This window comes from Tigriopus californicus, chromosome 7 (genome assembly GCF_007210705.1).
Source record: "Tigriopus californicus strain San Diego chromosome 7, Tcal_SD_v2.1, whole genome shotgun sequence".
Classification (NCBI taxonomy): domain Eukaryota; kingdom Metazoa; phylum Arthropoda; class Copepoda; order Harpacticoida; family Harpacticidae; genus Tigriopus; species Tigriopus californicus.
In genome coordinates this window covers 15889682-15899776 of record NC_081446.1, presented here as the reverse complement: position 1 = coordinate 15899776, position 10095 = coordinate 15889682, and positions in this window count along the sequence as shown.

Here is a 10095-nt window from a genome sequence, read left to right as displayed (position 1 = left end):
AATAGCATTGTGGTATTGAGCCAATTTGATAGTGTTTTCACCGAATTTTACCAAACATGTTCATTTTGTTGCGTTTTGTAACACAGCTCACTCAAAATCACTCGATTATTGAAAATTCAATTGGCGCATTGCGCGAGTTGGCTATGATGTTTGTTTTAGTTCTCCCGCTCCTCCCTCCAAAAAATGCCCAATATCAGGGTGCCGGACCATTTTTTTATTTTCCTTCGCTTGACATGCCCTATTAAGAGGATTGTAACGAGCACTATTTTTCCAGTCAGCCAGGCTTTTATTTTTAATTTGTTTTCGAATGAGTAAAACGCAAGCATAGATAGGACCAAGCAAACAACATTTGATTTTTGTCTTGGAAACTCGAAATAGCGCATCTTAAGAGACCTCTCGTCATGTCAGATGCAGTCTCCCTGCGGGGTGAAGAGTGACGAGCAGTGCCTCCATTTCCGACATGAATGGTAATCGTGTGCTTTCTACACCAAATTGTAACATTTAACAACCCCTTTTTAACAACGAAATCGTGTCGACTTGCGCACCAATTTTAACTATAAAGAGTATACCAGAAGCTTGATGAATAATAAAGGCCCATTTTTTCTTCAGTTAAACGCGTCAAATAATAGAAATAGAGGGAAACCACCGACTAAAATTAAAAACTGACATGGACTAATCTCGAAAATTTTCGGTTTTATTTTAAATCAAGTCTGTAATGAATTATTTACGTAGTTTTGTACAGATATCGATTGTTTCATGACTGAGTATTTGGAAACAAATACATAATATCATATATTGAACAATATTTAAAATATTTACATACTTACAGGTGCATTATTAATCTTCAGCAAGATCTCTTTTTTTACGGACGCAAATAGGAAAAATGGAACGTGTTCTTTATGGAAAAATAATTCTATGCCTTCATCAGGCGAGCGAATAATTGGTTTTGGTCCCTGATTGTCTCGTCATCAGTAGGGAGGGGCATCAAGTGCAAAACTGCGATGCCTTTCGGAGACAAAAAAGGTGCAAAAAATTAACCTAAACGCGCAAAACAAACAAAAATGTAAGAAAAAGTGCAACTAAAATCAACAAGCAAGGCATATTGCAATCTACTGCTCAAAGTAACGCTAATTTTTGTTTGTTTGTTCATTGTGACTCTTGGTCATATCAGATTGTAAAATGTATACAACTGTATGTATGAGGGCTATGTCACTTATACCGGTACTCCAGAAATAGCTTTAGATATGTACAAGATAAAGCAAACTTTATTTTTATGATTTTTTGACACAGTCACCTCCACTTTAAATACACTTATTACATTTTTTGTTCCCACTCTCAAATACAAACAAAAGGCCATTCTTTGAGAGCTGTCTTAACGCCCCCTGTATGGCCAATGTCAACTCATTTTGACACCCAAACTGATGAAATTTGCGATACCATGAAAAACCCCGATTAAGTGAAAGGGCACCTTCTCCATAGGCCTCTTGTAAAAATGGGCCAGGAGCCGGACAAAGGTGGGTGACCGCCAATACTTTTTTAAAGTCATGTCTTGTCTCAATTTCGAACGCAATTGGCATGAATTTGTATTAAATGGGGTCAGCTGATTGTTCCCCTAACATGTTTTTTTCTTTTTTCTAGCACTAGATCTGTATCATTGATCGAATCATAGACCAGGGAGAAAAGGGAGTGGTCCGGGATCGAATTAAAGACATAGTGGTTTTTTTTTCTTTTCAAAAAGAGAAGTTAATTAGACTGGAGGAAATTAAGAAGGAAAGTAGTTATGATGCGTTTTTGGGGCTACCTTACTATCTTAACGTCTGACTTAGCTTGCCTCTTTGAACATGAAATTGGCATTTTTCAAAACTTTTGGTCTGTTAGTTACATGGTAGGGAAATAATTGAGATCACTCGAGTATGGTGTGCCTCTCATAGCATTGATGAGAAAAAGTATTTTTAGCCCTCTGAGTTTAACAATGGACGCCAATTGTTAACAATTCGGCCACCTTTTAACTTACGAGGTGTGCCCATTCTAAAATCAGAATATCGAAATAACTCCAAAATGAGGATGCGAAAACTTATTTATTGACATTTTTCCTCTTTATCACATTATTTAGAATCACATCCATGCAAATTTGCGGTTTCAAAGTCATCTTCTGATAGAAGTTTCCTTACTGGCGCATTCCAGACATGGTTGACTGTATCCCCAATGGCATTCTTCCCAGCAAATTGGGACATCCCACATCCACCCTATAGCCCAGACTTGCGACTTCTTTCTGTTCCCAAAGGTCAAATCAGTCATCGCGTGGAAGAATATCACTGGGGATACAGAAAGCCATGTCTAGAATGCAACATTAAGAAAATGAGTAGAAAAGTGGGATTTGGTAACAAAAATTATATCTGCATAATTTGCCTCTCCCTAGTCACCAGCCATGTCTTGAAACTGTATATGTTACCCTAAAACTGAATGGGTGAGTCTTAATTAGACCACTGCATTTTTACTCTTCTATCTTTGAAGTAAAGGCAATGGTGGCTCTTCTAATGGCCTAATTATTAAAAGGCTTGTCTTTGAGACACCCTTTTGTCATCGCTTAAGGTTGTAACCCAGAAGATCCTATTTTAGGTTTTATTTCGGGCCTCATCCCTACAAATGTATAAGTGTGTTTGTAAAATTACGGATGTGGCAATAAAACGAATTTACACGTTGCTGTGCGTAATGCAAGTGTGCACTAATTGTCCCAAGGCCTCGTTTCCACAATATTTGAAGATTTCAAAATTGTCGTTGAATTCCCCTTCGACATTGAATCTGTTGGAAAAAAAATCACAGATTAAATTCTGAGACTGTTCAATCCAACGCCAATGAGATTCTGATTGTCCACAAAAAAGCATGTTAAACTTTCAAACGTCTTGATATAAGAAGATGAAAAAAGCTGCCTTTTGACCGAAACATGTTTGTGTTGAATGACGTCATTGTAATAGTAAAAAAATAAAATATAAAAAAAACGAAACTGGATGTTTCATCTCTTCAGAGAGTTTTATTTTATAAATCGAGCACAATGAATTTTGTCTCAAAATATTTGAATGTTTGAACCACACCACATTTGGTATTGTGCTCGTTTGCAAAATTACGCATGTAAATACAAAAATAATCCACACCGTCATATACTGGGCACCAAAACCATTTTTACCACGTTTTTCATTGTTCGTATCTTACACAGAGGATTGGAAGATGCTGAAAAAATAATCATGTTCATACTGACAATAGTATTCCGGATAAAAATGATCCCAACTGGTATTCCATCAATCTATGTACTGTAGTTACTCATTGTTTTCTGCATAAATTTTGAATAGGGTATTATCACACCAAAATGGCTTGCATTTGTTTAGTCGGTGTTTTGCTGCCAAGATTTGAAATTCAGAAGATCAGCAATAGGTCAATGGCCAAGATTTGCCGTTCTGTGTTGCAAAATTTCTTGAAAAGCTCATACTTGTGTTGGACCACGAAATTCTAGAAATATGGACTGTGAACGTGCTTCACGCCTATGTAATCGGCCTGCTCTTGGTCATAGCGACTCTGAGCCACCTTTTGAATTAAAGTAATAAAATAAGGAATGTAGATCTTTTCCATTGAAGGCAAGTCATTTCTATATTATTTCATTGTGAAGTGCTTCGTTTCAAAGATATGTTGTCAAAAGCTTATGTAGCTGACCAAGAAAAGGCCGAAAATTCGAATTTTATGTACCGCTTAGAAGATAACTTTGGACTTATGTCCTGAGTTCCCTAAGTATATAGTTTTGGACTCAAGTTTGACCAAGTTCATCTATTCAACAAGATGTTATGTTCGTATGAACCGCTTACTTGGAATAAAGTGAACGGTTTGGGACACAAGAAATTGTCGTTTCCATTTGCAGTCCACATCATCAAGAGGTCCGTGGTTGAGGAGCCCACGAACGCACATCAAGTAGGCGAAGATATCATGAAGTTCATCATTGAATGGATGGGTGGGTTGGACCACGGACTTCTAGAGATATTTCTAGAAGTTTGTGGTTAAACATATCATACGTATTGTGTAAATGTAAAATAGCTGAAATAGATGGCGAATACGTATAGTAGAGCATATACCGTATTACTATTGACGAGTACGGAAGAAATAAGTTGGTTCATGGCATTCCAAAAGATCTCTCGTAAAATTACCACACCCCAAGTGTGCATGCAAAAGTCTTTCTTCTTATTATTATATTTTTTTTATTTGGGGGGTTCCAAATGCATTCTCAAAAATAACACAAATCCTTAATTATGAACGGAAATACTTTCCTTCCATATGTACGTCCTTACGACTTGGAAGTAGTTTCTTCCTTCATGGGTTAAAACAAACCAAACACGTGATCATAGAGCATAGTCCAAGCCGTCGAATTTCGCTTCAACCTGGAGACAATACCGCCTCTTGATCTTCATTGCTATGCTTCGTACGAGTTGGTTCTCCCTACCTTTTATTTACCCATGGTAAATAGTTAACGACCCAATACAGAGGGAAATTCTTCCAACTTTTTTTCATCCCGAAAGGCTTCAAATAAATTGTATGCTACATGTAAACTGTCCATGCTTTGGCGAATCACATCGTCCTTCATTGGTCAAATCGGTTGGGAGAGAAACGGAAAGTTTGCCCCAAACTTGCTCATGGGTGGAAAACTTTCGCCATGGTGCAACATACAATATACTTGAGGCCGCCTGGCTTTCATCCCCCAAACTCTCGTGAAAACTCATAACATACGCCTGAAATAAATACTCTTCGCCTGGCCATTCCAAACTTTGTTAGCGAATGGAGGAAGGCTAGAGCTCTGGCATCTGCTCATAGGTCCTCCGACACCCTCGATACATTATGGACCACCAACTACTAACTGCAGCACCCGACAGATGTTACCATAAATAGTACACAACTCTCCATGCTTAATCTTTTAATAGGGACCTATGGTGCAGTCTACGTACACTACCCAGACAGAGAGCCCGAACGATCCTTACACACCCTTGTACACTCTTACGTGCATGTATGTAATGAAGCAAGCGCGGATCCCCGAGGAGATTCCTCCCTCTCAACCGGCTTGGGTGGCTTCTTTTCCTCGGCCTCCTCCCCATCATAATCATCACCATCCTTGCCATCCTCTGTTCGGTGAGTGAGTGAGAGAGTGAGTGAGAGTGAGTGAGAGAGAGAGAGAGATCCTCGAACGAAGAAGCGCCAAAGAGGAGCGAACGGAGGGATCCTAGCGGAGTCTGGTGGCGAGATTCCAGAGAGACGAAGGGACTTTTTCTGGGATGAGTTTCGTGCGCGACGACAAGGAGGAGGAGGAGGAGGAGGAGGAGGAGGAGGAGGAGAAGTGCGAGGAGGATAGGAGGATCGAAACGAGGAATCATCTATGGTTGCCAGTTGCCTCTCCAGAGTCAGTCGGATTGTTCGTACTTCGAGGAGTCTCTCTCTCTCTCTCTCTCGGTGGTTTTTGAGTGAGGAAGGTGTGTGTGTGTGCATTAGAATCGGATCTAAAAGTGCGAATAAAACCAAGAAAATCAAACTCGGTGAGCTCACGTGGTCAAGTTTCTTGGTGGGAATCGTATTTGCCGGAGCGTAAAGCTATCGGATAAATAAAGCCAAAGTCAACGACATTAGGTGGCATTTGGTGGATAGATAGCCAAGAATCTGAAGTGCATGATGAAAAGATAATCCAGGTAAGACCAACAACCTCATTCCATGAACACTCTACGTACAGTATACAGTATGTGTTTATTTAACTACTACTGCTCACCTGAATGACTCATTGGGTTCGCGGGAAACCTCGTAAAGTCCAATTGTGGGACGTAGTAGTACTTAGGTACAGCAGCACAATGTGCACAAGTCACGGTGACTGTTCGTCAAGTTGAATGTGTCATTAGATTTAAGAGAGGTGAAGGAATTCATGCGCATAACATATTTCCAAATAATGGTGGGTGGTGCACTTTACACACCCTTGACCCGCTCCTCAGTTCATCAGGTCGTGATCGACGTCGTTCCCGCCCCTCGTCCAATTGAATTTCGGCAATATTGATTATGTCATTAGTCAATGACTTTGGCATACCACATATATACTGTATATACCGTACATATGCGTCCATGTACTACTACATGTACGTGATAGGTACGGTGAAGGAAGGTGCTGGTTGGATGAATCCAGTTTTAGGCCGAGTCGCTTGGTTGGAATATCTACCAAGACTACTTGGCTGGATGCATTCAGCGTCGAATTTGGTTCATGCAAGTAGTGCCCGACAACCACCGACCCTGATATGAGACCCAATTTGTATGCCCAAAGAAATTACAGTGCAGTGGTCGCTCGATGAATTGTAAAATAATGCATAATGCTTGTACGTATATGTACATGGATGAACCGATGTTCTCTCGATCATGACACATAGTACGTAGCTCACTCTAAATGTGAAGGCCCAAGTCTTAGGATCCAAATCGTATTCGGGTGCAAAGCCTGCAGTGAAATCTTGCTCCGAGGATGGAACGAGGAACCTGGCCGTCCTCGAGCATTGTTTTATGGCTGATCAATGCAGTCTCTTTCCGAGGTCCATTGCTTGCTACGTAGTAGTAGTAGTAGTAGTAGCAGTGGTACAAGTAGAAGTAGTACTATATATAGTAGTATACCAACGGTCTCTGGCCAAAAGCAAGTGGCGGGGCCTTTGAATACCACGTTCTCATATCTATTCAACGGGCAAAAAGTTCCGAGGCTAGGAAATGAGGGAACATATACTCCTGAGTGCGGAAACGAAGCCCCCCCCAATTTTCATATTGCTGAATGAAATAAGAAATCCTGGAATAAGTGCAAACTAGATTGGACCCTTATGGCTGAGAATCCATGAAAATCCATCTCCAACATCCTAGTTCAAACGAGTAGGCCTTTCTTGCAATCAGTTTTCGCTCAAAATGTGGCAGCTCCAAATCCAATTTGGTAAGCGGGAAAGCCAGTCAATCAATAAAACTGAAGGTAGCTGTATCATTTGGCTCAACCAATTAAATGGCGTTTGCTCTTGGTTTTGCTTGACTTGTTCCGTTCAAAAATGAAATTGCTGGCCAGATATCCATCCATGGTATGTGCGTGTGTGTATCCATGAACACTCGACTAATGTCGTCCATGAAGCGTTGATTGTTCACCTTAGCTCCAAGGTGATTACATCATCTTCAATGCAATGGGATTGCCCCCCCCCCTCCTTCTCCTTCTCAGCGGGATAGCATTGGAAGGTATATTATTAATAAAAGTATTCTGAGCAAATACCGAGGATAAAGCCGGTATTGGTTGCTCTTTCATCGATCCGAAGCCAAACGACGTTCACTCAAGGGAAGGAGCCAGAAATGGCTCAATCCCGAAAAGTAGCAAAAACAAGTAGAAAGAGAAGCCTTACAAGAATCAGATACAGAACGGACAAAGGTATAATTCAAGACACTCATCACTCAAAGACTAGGGCTAAAAATAGGAATTTTTGCATAATAGGATTAGTGTTCAGGCCTTGGAAGGTCTCGAGATGGTCGCATGAATAATTTCCACCCAAGTTGGATCGTGATCAATCGTTGAACTTGGCTCGAAATAGGAATCTGGTCCAAAGCATCCAAAGCATCCAAGCCTCAAAAAAAAAGTATTTATGTATGATCTTTGTCGCCACAACTCTCAAGTCAGATCCGAGAAGAATAGAATAGACCCCATGAGCCAGCCCTTTTGCCCACCCATTCTCCTCTGACGACCGCGCCCCAAAGAAGCAAGCAACTTTCTTGCCCATTTCACGACTTTGAATGCCGATTGTTTTTTTTTTGGTTGTTATGTACAATCCTCAGTCACACGTTCGTCCGAGTCCTGGCTCCGACTCCACCCCCAACCAGGCCGTCGTGACTTGGATTTGAGGATTGTTCTTGAAAAGTGCGAGTAGTGTGTCACTTCCGGACATTCATTTCCCCACGACCAATGCATCCCAGCCAACATCAACCTATTCATAAAGTACGCTCGTTTGGTGACGTGCCTAATTTGTTCTTTGGTCGAGGAATGACAGGCAAATCTGTCCTAAAAAGGTGGCGAGAGATCAATGGATGGAATGGATGGGATGGACCATGATGGGACTGATCGGTTAGTGCTAAGTTGATCTTTCCGTCCTTGATCTTTGCGTGCCAAACCAGGATTGGGAAGCGCGATCCTCGCGATTTCTCACGCAAGTGAGTTTCGTATTCATTGGCAACAACATCGCCTGAGTTGTTCTACGTAGGCTGTAGCCACGTATATTATTGTAGGAAGATGTACCTACATGCGTGCCCTCTTTTCGCTTTTTATTTGATGGTGAGCGACTGCGAAAAAATCATTTTTTTTTTCATTATACCGAAAAGAGCCTAATGTTGACGGGGGTAGCTTTTCAATCTGTTCAAATCCGCTGTTATGAATGATGACGTCGTCGTTCGACCGTAGTTGGGGGAGTGAAGGCTCAAGCTCTCAAGGTGGTCGTCGCTTTTCATCGACTTCTCTGGGATCGGATTCTGGCCATCTCCGTCTGCTCGTTCCTATGGCACAGATTCCATGTCCGTGGGGAGCACTGAGCGCTGAGCACTGAGCGCTGAGCACTGAGCGCTGAGCACTGTCCTTTTTGCCGTATCCCCTTTCAAGTTCACATCAAACGGTTTTCCAACTCTCTTACGGCCTCCGATTGATGTTAATGGGTTGGTGGAAGTACCTCCCCCCTCTCTTGGTCGATCTCAGGACAGGAGAGAACGTGTCAAAGAGGCATTTCCCCGAGAGTGCTTTTCTGCCAGGTCTCAAGGTACCACATTTTTGAGCTGGAAATCCTTGGCTAGGAGAAGCATCGAGCAATCACCTGTTTTTTAATCAGAGTTGGCGAATCAATCACTGAAAGGGGAAATCCCAGAAATGACAGACATTAGAATATAAACTTCTTCGAGGTGAAATATCTCCATGACATTTGAGCCAAATACCTTAGGACTCATCTTGAAAAGACACTGCCCGATTTCAACTTCATTCGAATATAAGTAAGATGGATTGAAATTGAACCCAATAGAAAGGGGAGAGGCAGGAAGCGAAGGGGCACCTCTTCTATCAATAGAAACCGATTTGAGAACAAGGACTTCGAGTTTGATGATACGTTTAAATTTTTACGTAGGGATTAATTTCGTCGTCGTTCAAATTCACTCGAGTGCGTCTCAAAGAAAATTGATGAAAAAGTTCCAATCAAAGAGCCCTCTGAGGACTCAAGCCAATGCAAGCAAGTGGCTCTCAAAAACCGTCTGGGATGCGTGTGGTTCCCGGGGTTGTAATGTATGTTTGGAGGCGTTAGGTATTTCGCTTCTAGGTGTCAATAGTTGGAGATCAGTGAATCAGTGACTAGTGAACGAGCGAAGGGGCAGATTTCGTTGGCACGTCCCTTCAAGGCGCCTCTTTAGTCGGATTGGCTTGTTGGACATGTGTTCTCGTTCACGAAGGATTACTATTGATTTCCGAAGCCTCCAAACAGGAAGTGCATGCCGAGGAATCCCTTTAATTTGGCTAATTGCACGCACCACTTTGGCATTTTTTTTCTGCCTGGATTACAAGTCATCGGGAGGGAATCGTGTTCCGGATCTCTTGCTCTTCACCAATCGGAACTGTGTTTGAGTGGTCTAGCATTATCCAAGTAATCGGTACTAACAGAATGCCAGAAGACTACTCAACCAACGAATCCACCCACCAGCTCACACTCATCAAATGCCAATGGGTTCTCATTATGATGGAACGAGATTCTCATCGACTTGATCCTTTATGGACAGACTGACGAATCGGCCCTTAATGCACGCGGGAATTGGGCTCAGCTTTGGGCTAGTGAATCGAGGGAAGAGGAGCGTAAAATGATTTGCATTCGTATTTGAGTCCATTGTTGAGATGTTGAGATGTTGAGGGTTGGAAGGGGGAAAGATAGGGAGGGCATGATACACTGCTCAATAAATGGTCAACTTAATGGCCAGCTCATCCGACCATTGACGAACTTCTCTGGCGTCTGTTCCCTCTTTGTGGGGCTGATTATGATGACAGAATGGAGATATTCC